Below are 8,774 nucleotides of genomic sequence, written 5' to 3' on the forward strand. Positions count from 1 at the left end.
TGCATTCTTGTAACTATCATGACATAACCTCACTTTTTGTTGACTCTCCTTGACTGCCAGTGAAAGAATTTAATGGGGAACTTATCGGTTGTCTTCTTGAAATGCTTGAAAAGCAGTCGGCGCACAAATCCAACGAAACTTCGATCGATATCGATTTATTTAACAGAGTTACCAACTTACTCAGGCTAACTTCAGAGGGGTTTTTGTAGTTTTTAATAATCTTTCTCCATGAATCAAACATTCACAATTGAAGGGGGGCTTTCTGCCGTCGGCGTAAACAACGATGGTGGTCTTCCAAAGCCCCATTTTCCTCCAAATAAATCCAATTTTCTCGAGCAAACGTCACTGGCGCGTCGACAATGGGAACTGTCAAATTTAGAACCTCCTTGATTTTGATGAAATTTTTCAAAATATTGTCTCATTTTTTACCGAAATGCTGGGTCTCGCACCACATTGACGGGCATCGATGGTTTTGTAATTTTTCTCTGCATTCTCCTATACCATTCCTGTATCTTGAAAAACTCCAGAAGTCCCAAAACAAATAATGCACAAAAGTCCGAGCGCAGATTGAATTAATTCAGTGCGACCTCTCGCTTCATCATGACCATGAAAAAAATTATTCCTTTTTCAGGCACTGCATCTGCTCCAAACCATCTAAAAAGGGGCCTTGATGATGTTTTTGATTGTAAAGAGCTCGAATTTACCTCTAATCCATAGACTTGAATGCATATTTTGCTCAATTACGGTAGGATCATCGTTGTCTCCAAATTCACTTGTTTCGATGAATCAAACACTCCCAGACGAAGGGGGCTTTCTCTCGTAGACGCAAGCAGCAACAGTGAGTCCTCAGAGCCCCATTTTCTTTCAAATAAATCCAATTTTCTGGAAGAAACGTCACTCTCGCGTCGACGATGAGAACTGTCAAATTTAGAACCTTCTTGATTTTGATGAAATTTCTCAAAACATTTTCGCATTTTTTACCAAAATCCTGGGTCTCGTACCTGATTGATGGGCATCGATCGTTTTGTAATTTTTTCCTCTTTCCACCAATACCACTTGTGTACTTCGAAAAGCTCCAGAAGTCCCAAAACAAATAATACACAAAAGTCCGAGCGCAGATTAAATTAATTCAGAGCCGACGTCTCGCTTCATCATGACCATGAAAAAAATTATTTCTTTTTCAGGCACTGCATCTGCTCCAAACCATCTATAAAGGGGCCTTGATGATGTTTTTGATTGTAAAGAGCTCGAATTTACCTCTATCCATAGATTTGAACGCATTTTTTGCTCGATTACGGTAGGATCATCGTTGTCTCAAAATTCACTTGTCTCGATGAATCAAACACTCCCAGTCGATGGGGGCTTTCTCTCGTAGACGCAAACAGCTATAGTAGCGTCTCTAAAGCCCCATTTTCTTGGAAATAAATCCAATTTTCTGGAAGAAACGTCACTCTCGCGTCGACGATGAGAACTGTCAAATTTAGAACCTCCTTGATTTTGACGAAAGTCTCGGAAAGTTTTTCGCATTTTTTACCAAAATGCTGGGTCTCTTACCTGATTGATTGGTATCGATCGTTTTGTAATTTTTCCCTCTATCCACCTGTACCACTTGCGTACGTTAAAAAGTTCCAGAAGTCCCAAAACAAATAATGCACAAAAGTCCGAGCGCAGATTGAATTAATTCAGCGCGACCTCTTCTTGCTTCATCATGACCATGAAAAAAATTATTTCTTTTTCACGCACTGCATCTGTTCTAAACCATCTAAAAAGGGGCCTTGATGATGTTTTTCATTGTAAAGTGCTCGAATTTACCTCTAATTCATAGATTTGAACGCATTTTTCGCTCGACCACGGTAGGATCATCGTTGTCTCAAAATTCACTTGTCTCGATGAATCAAACACTCCCAGTCGATGGGGGCTTTCTCTCGTAGACGCAAGCAGAAATAGTAGCCTCTCCAAAGCCCCATTTTCTTGGAAATAAATCCAATTTTCTGGAAGAAACGTCATTCTCGCGTCGACGATGAGAACTGTCAAATTTAGAACCTCCTTGATTTTGATGAAATTTCTCAAAACAATTTCGCATTTTTTACCAAAATGCTGGGTCTCGTACCTGATTGATGGGTATCGACCGTTTTGTAATTTTCTCCTCTTTCTACCAATACCACTTGTGTAGTTCGCAAAGCTCCAGAAGTCCCAAAACAAATAATGCACAAAAGTCCGAGCGCAGATTGAATTAATTCAGCGCGACCTCTCGCTTCATCATGACCATGAAAAAAATTATTTCTATTTTACGCACTGGATCTGCTCTAAACCATCTAAAAAGGGGCCTTGATGATGTTTTCTATTAGAAATAACTCCAATTTACCTTTAATCCATAGATTTGAACGCATTTTTCGCTCGAGCACGGTAAGATCGTTATTCACTCAAAATTCATTTGTCTCGATGATTTCGATGAATCAAACACTCACAATTGATGAGGGGCTTTCTGGCGTCAACGTAGACAGCGATAATGGGCCCCCCGGAGCCTCAATTTCTTCAAATAAAAGGCAATTTTCTCGAACAAACTTTACTCTCGCGTCGATGAGAACTGTCAAATTTAGAACCTCCTTGATTTTACCAAAAATCAAAAAAACTCTTTTACAATTTTTACCAAAATTCTGGGTCTTGTCCCAGATTGATGGGTATCGATCGATTTGTAATTTTTTTCTCTTTCCACCAATACCACTTTTGTATCTCGAAAAGCCTTAATAGTCTCAAAACCAATGATGTGCAAAAAGTCCGAGCGCAGTTTGAATAATTACATGCGACGTCAAAGCTTCGACATGATGATGGAAAAGTGAAGAATCTACCCATTTAACGAATTTTAAACCCAGATGTTGGTACAAAAACACATTCTAAACTCTTCAGAGAATGTTCGGTCAACACTTGCAGTAGTGGAAAAGCTTTAACGTTTGAGAAAAATGGAAAAATATTTACACCTGTCATTTGAAAATTTCAGTGACATTTCATGATTTTATGATTTTGCTTCACGTTAACAAAATCGACGGGGTCGACGTAAAGTCGGATCGGAAAAAAATTAATAACGCAGCCCCAAAGACAGGTAAAAATACGAAAAATATCCTATGTGATGTAAAACGATATCCTCTATCCGCAAAAACACATTCCAACCACCTCAACCTTACACCTTTCGAGGAGAAGCATTTCCCATCAAAAACTCGGAACTCTCAACTATCCAAGTGAGAGGGCTGCACGCGTTTTAGTAAGTATTAAAGCCCGTCTTGATTAATAGCACTCGCTTGTTTTTTAAGTATACTTATCGTTTTTTTTTTTTTTTTTTTTAATATTGCTTGGTTCGTCTATTTCTTAATTAAGACAGTCGGGGGAATAAGCGCATGATTTGTCTATTTGTGAATTAAGACAGTCGGGGGGAAAACATGATTCATCCATTTGTTAATTAAGACAGTCGGGATAATAAGCGCATAATCCGTCTATTTGTTAATTAAGACAGTCGGGATAATAAGCGCATGATCAGTCTTACTGTTAATTAAGACAGTCGGGATAATAAGCGCAAGATCTGCCTATTTGTTAATTAAGACAGTCGGGATATTAAGCGCATGATCTGTTTATTTGTCAATTAAGACAGTCGGGATAATAAGTGCATGATCTGTCTATTTGCTAATTAAGACAGTCGGGGTAATAAGCGCATGATCCATCTATTTGTTAATTAAAAGAGGCGGGGAAATAAGCGCATGATCTGCCTATTTGTTAATTAAGACAGTCGGGATATTAAGCGCATGATCTGTTTATTTGTCAATTAAGACAGTCGGGATAATAAGTGCATGATCTGTCTATTTGCTAATTAAGACAGTCGGGGTAATAAGTACATGATCTCTCTATTTGTTAATAAAAATAGTCGGGGTAATAAGCGCACGATCTGTCTATTTGTTAACTAAGACAGTCGGAGGAATAAGTACATGATCCGTCTATTTGTTAATTAATACAGTCGGGGGAATAAGTACATGATCCGTCTAATTGTTAATTAAGAGAGTCGGGGTAATAAGCGCATGATGCATCTATTTAATTTTATGTTTAATTTATGTTTTTGTTTTTTTATTTTCTTTATTTTTTTGTGCATAATTTGTCGATTTGAAAATAAAAAAAAACAGTCGGGGTAATAAGCGCATGATCAGTCCATTTGTTAATTAAGACAGTCGGGGGAATAGAGATGTAAAAATTTTATTTTCACGTGGTTTAATTTAAAAATGAAAAAAAAAATTGTAATTCTTATTGTTTTCTTTAGAATTCAACCTGTCCCACCTTCCCCTATTAAAATTCAAATTAAATTTTTATTTCGTTTTTATTTGCATGGTATGGAGTTATAAAATTAAAAAATTAAAGTCTCAGCTTTGTAACTTATTGAAAGAAATTTTTCTCCACCTTCCCCTAGATATTCTAAAATTGATTATTTACTCTTTATTTGCCTGTTGTCGTAGTAAATATTACCAATTAATATTTAGTTTATTATTTATTTGTTCAAAATCCATTAGGACCTACCTTTCCCTATATCGCTCAAAGATTACTTACTTTTGCTTGTTTGTAAGTTTTTATTTTAAAGAAACTAAGATTCAAAATTTTTATTCCTACACGTCTTTAATTTTGGATTTTCCAATTTTACCCACTCTCCCATACCAAATTTTTCAATTTGTGGAAAATGATCAACCCTCCTTTGCAACTGTTGTAAAGTCAAAGAAAAAATGTTTTGATTGTTTATTCCCACATGTCTTTTGGAGTTTAAATTTTTACCCACCTTTCCATACCTAACATTTAAATTTGCCAAAAATGTCCGACTTTCCCTGACTATTGTTTCAAAGGCAAAGAAAAAAGTTTTTAATTTTTATTCCTACATGTCTTTAATTTTGGAGTTTTCCTTTTTGTCCACCTTCCCATACCTAATTGTTTTATATACCAAAAATGCTCTACTTTCCCCTACTATTGTTTTAAAATAAAAGGAAAAACGCGTTTAAATTATATTCCTGCATGTCTTTAATTTTAGAGTTTTCACTTTTATCCACCTTTCCATACCTAATTTTTCAATTTACCGAAATTGCCCTACTTTTTCCTACTATTTGCTTTGAAGTAAAATAAAAATTTTTCGAATTTTTGTTTCCACGTCTTTAATTGTAAATTTTCTGTTTTTATTTACCCACCTTTCCATACCTATTTTTTTAATTCATCGTAAATGTCTTACTTTCCCCTGCTATTTATTAAATTGGTCTCATGTTCAATTTTTCTTAATTTATAATTTAAAAAAGAAAAAGTGTTAATTATTCGTACCGTTTTTTATATTTTGGAGAATCCAGTCCTCCCCTAGCAAAATTCAAATTGGACTTTTACTGTAAATCAACCAATTCATAACAAAAATGTAAAGAAAAAAGGAAAAGAAGAGGTCCAACCGATGTCATTTATCTGTAAATCCACTTTGTCCTACCTTCCCCTATATCTGAGTTTACCTACTCTCGTCTACCGACGAAATGATGACAGTTGAAAGTTGACATGGAGAGATGGGAAATTCGAATTAAAAAGAAACGGTTTTCCTATTTTCTAACATATATTTAATCCCAGTAGGCAGAGATGGGGGCTGTCTTAAGTTATTATTAAACAAAATAGTGAGTTTGTAAGACAACCCCCATCTTTCCAATAATGAAACAATTTGAATAGTACCTTAAGTCAGCTTGAAACATTGAAGAACTTAAAAACCTGCCACTTCCATAGCTTCAGTTCCTCGTTTTGTCATTCCAGTTTTTATAGGGGCTCTTCAATGGGGCCTTCGGCCTTAATTTTCTTTTACTGCATAAGAAAGTCCTTGAGGCTCCTCTAAGAAACTGTCCGATGGTTGCACCGTACACTTGTATCACCTCCAATGTTGATTTCTTTATAGAAGCTCGTGTCGTTTTTTCAATTTTCTACAAAATGGCGTCGTTACTATTTGCATGGAACTTGAGTGATAATAAATACCTTGGATATAAGACAGTCTCATGCAAAAGGGCCCCCTTGTTTACTCTGCAGAGTCTTGTTTCTGCATTCTTGTAGCTATCATGACATAACCTCACTTTTTGTTAGCTCTCCATGACTGCCAGTAAAAGAATTTAATGGGGAACTCATCGGTTGTCTTCTTGAAATGCTTGAAAAGCAGTCGGCGCACAAATTCAACGAAACTTCGATCGATATCGATTTATTTAACAGAGTTACCAACTTACTCAGGCTAACTTCAGAGGGGTTTTTGTAGTTTTTAATAATCTTTCTCCATGAATCAAACATTCACAATTGAAGGGGGGCTTTCTGCCGTCGGCGTAAACAACGATGGTGGTCTTCCAAAGCCCCATTTTCCTCCAAATAAATCCAATTTTCTCGAGCAAACGTCACTGGCGCGTCGACCATGGGAACTGTCAAATTTAGAACCTCCTTGATTTTGATGAAATTTTTCAAAATATTTTCTCATTTTTTACCGAAATGCTGGGTCTCGCACCACATTGACGGGCATCGATGGTTTTGTAATTTTTCTCTACATCCTCCTATACCATTCTTGTATTTCGAAAAACTCCAGAAGTCCCAAAACAAATAATGCACAAAAGTCCGAGCGCAGATTGAATTAATTCCGCGCAACATGACGAAAGAAAACAATTTTTCTGCAGCTGCATCTACCCCAAACCATCTAAAAAGAAGTCTTGATTACGTTTTTGATTGTAAAGAGCTCAAATTTACCTCTATCCATAGATTTGAACGCATTTTTTGCTCGATTACGGTAGGATCATCGTTGTCTCAAAATTCACTTGTCTCGATGAATCAAACACTCCCAGTCGATGGAGGCTTTCTCTCGTAGACGCAAGCAGCAATTGTAGCCTCTCCAAAACCCCATTTTCTTGGAAATCAATCCAATTTTCTGGAAGAAACGTCACTCTCGCGTCGATGATGAGAACTGTCAAATTTAGAACCTCCTTGATTTTGATGAAATTTCTCAAAACATTTTCGCATTTTTTACCAAAATGCTGGGTCTCTTACCTGATTGATTGGTATCGATCGTTTTGTAATTTTTCCCTCTATCCACCTGTACCACTTGCGTACGTTAAAAAGTTCCAGAAGTCCCAAAACAAATAATGCACAAAAGTCCGAGCGCAGATTGAATTAATTCAGAGCCGACGTCTCGCTTCATCATGACCATGAAAATAATTATTTCTTTTTCACGCACTGCATCTGTTCTAAACCATCTAAAAAAGGGCCTTGATGCTGTTTTTCATTAGAAAGAACTCGAATTTACCTTTAATCCATAGATTTGAACGCATTTTTCGCTCGAGCACGGTGGGATCATCGTTGTCTCAAAATTCACTTGTCTCGTTGAATCAAACACTCCTAGTCGATGGGGGCTTTCTCTCGTAGACGCAAGCAGCAATAGTAGCCTCTCCAAAGCCCCATTTTCTTGGAAATAAATCCAATTTTCTGGAAGAAACGTCATTCTCGCGTCGACGATGAGAACTGTCAAATTTAGAACCTCCTTGATTTTGATGAAATTTCTCAAAACATTTTCGCATTTTTTACCAAAATCCTGGGTCTCGTACCTGATTGATGGGCATCGATCGTTTCGTAATTTTTTCCTCTTTCCACCAATACCACTTGTGTACTTCGAAAAGCTCCAGAAGTCCCAAAACAAATAATGCACAAAAGTCCGAGAGCAGATTGAATTAATCAGCGCGACCTCTCGCTTCATCATGACCATGAAAAAAATTATTTCTTTTTCACGCACTGTATCTGTTCTAAACCATCTAAAATGGGGCCTCGATGATGTTTTTGATTGTAAAGAGCTCGAATTTACCTCTAATCCATAGAATTGAACGCACTTTTCGCTCGAGCACGGTAGGATCGTTGTTTACTCAAAATTCACTTGTCTCGATGAATCAAACACTCCCAGTCGATGGGGGCCTTCTCTCGTAGACGCAAGCAGCAACAGTAGCCTCTCCAAAGCCCCATTTTCTTTCAAATAAATCCAATTTTCTGGAAGAAACGTCACTCTCGCGTCGACGATGAGAACTGTCAAATTGAGAACCTCCTTGATTTTGATGAAATTTCTCAAAACATTTTCGCATCTTTTACCAAAATGCTGGGACTCGTACCTGATTGATGGGTATCGATCGTTTCGTAATTTTACCCTTTGTCCATCAATAGCACTTGTGTACCTCGAAAAGCTTCAGAAGTCCCAAAACAAATAATGCACAAAAGTCCGAGCGCAGATTGAATTAATTCAGCGCGACCTCTTGCTTCATCATGACCATGAAAAAAAATTATTTCTTTTTCACGCACTGGATCTGCTCTAAACCATCTAAAAAGGGGCCTTGATGATGTTTTTCATTAGAAAGAACTCGAATTTACCTTTAATCCATAGATTTGAACGCATTTTTCGCTCGAGCACGGTAGGATCGTCATTCGCTCAAAATTCACTTGTCTCGATGATTTCGATGAATCAAACACTCACAATTGATGAGGGGCTTTCTGGCGTCAACGTAGACAACGATAATGGGCCCCCCGGAGCCTCAATTTCTTCAAATAAAAGGCAATTTTCTCGAACAAACTTTACTCTCGCGTCGATGAGAACTGTCAAATTTAGAACCTCCTTGATTTTACCAAAAATCAAAAAAACTCTTTCGCAATTTTTACCAATATTCTGGGTCTTGTCCCAGATTGATGGGTATCGATCGTTTTGTAATTTTTTTCTCTATCCATCA

The 8,774-nt window shown here is 37.1% G+C and overlaps 1 long non-coding RNA gene across 1 annotated transcript; it reads right to left on the bottom strand.

The window, feature by feature from the left end:
• Positions 1 to 5,726: 5,726 nt before the first annotated feature.
• On the bottom strand, positions 5,727 to 7,217 carry LOC148173788 (uncharacterized). The gene is made up of 4 exons (XR_015770182.1): positions 7,060 to 7,217; positions 6,763 to 6,976; positions 6,016 to 6,712; positions 5,727 to 5,963 (listed from the first exon to the last, which is right to left on the bottom strand). It is a non-coding gene; the product is annotated as an uncharacterized LOC148173788 (long non-coding RNA).
• Between the last annotated feature and the right edge of the window lie 1,557 nt (positions 7,218 to 8,774).

This window comes from Gnatocerus cornutus, chromosome 5, assembly GCF_029298725.1.
Source record: "Gnatocerus cornutus isolate USDA-ARS CGAHR chromosome 5, icGnaCorn1.1, whole genome shotgun sequence".
NCBI classification, from domain to species: Eukaryota; Metazoa; Arthropoda; class Insecta; order Coleoptera; family Tenebrionidae; genus Gnatocerus; species Gnatocerus cornutus.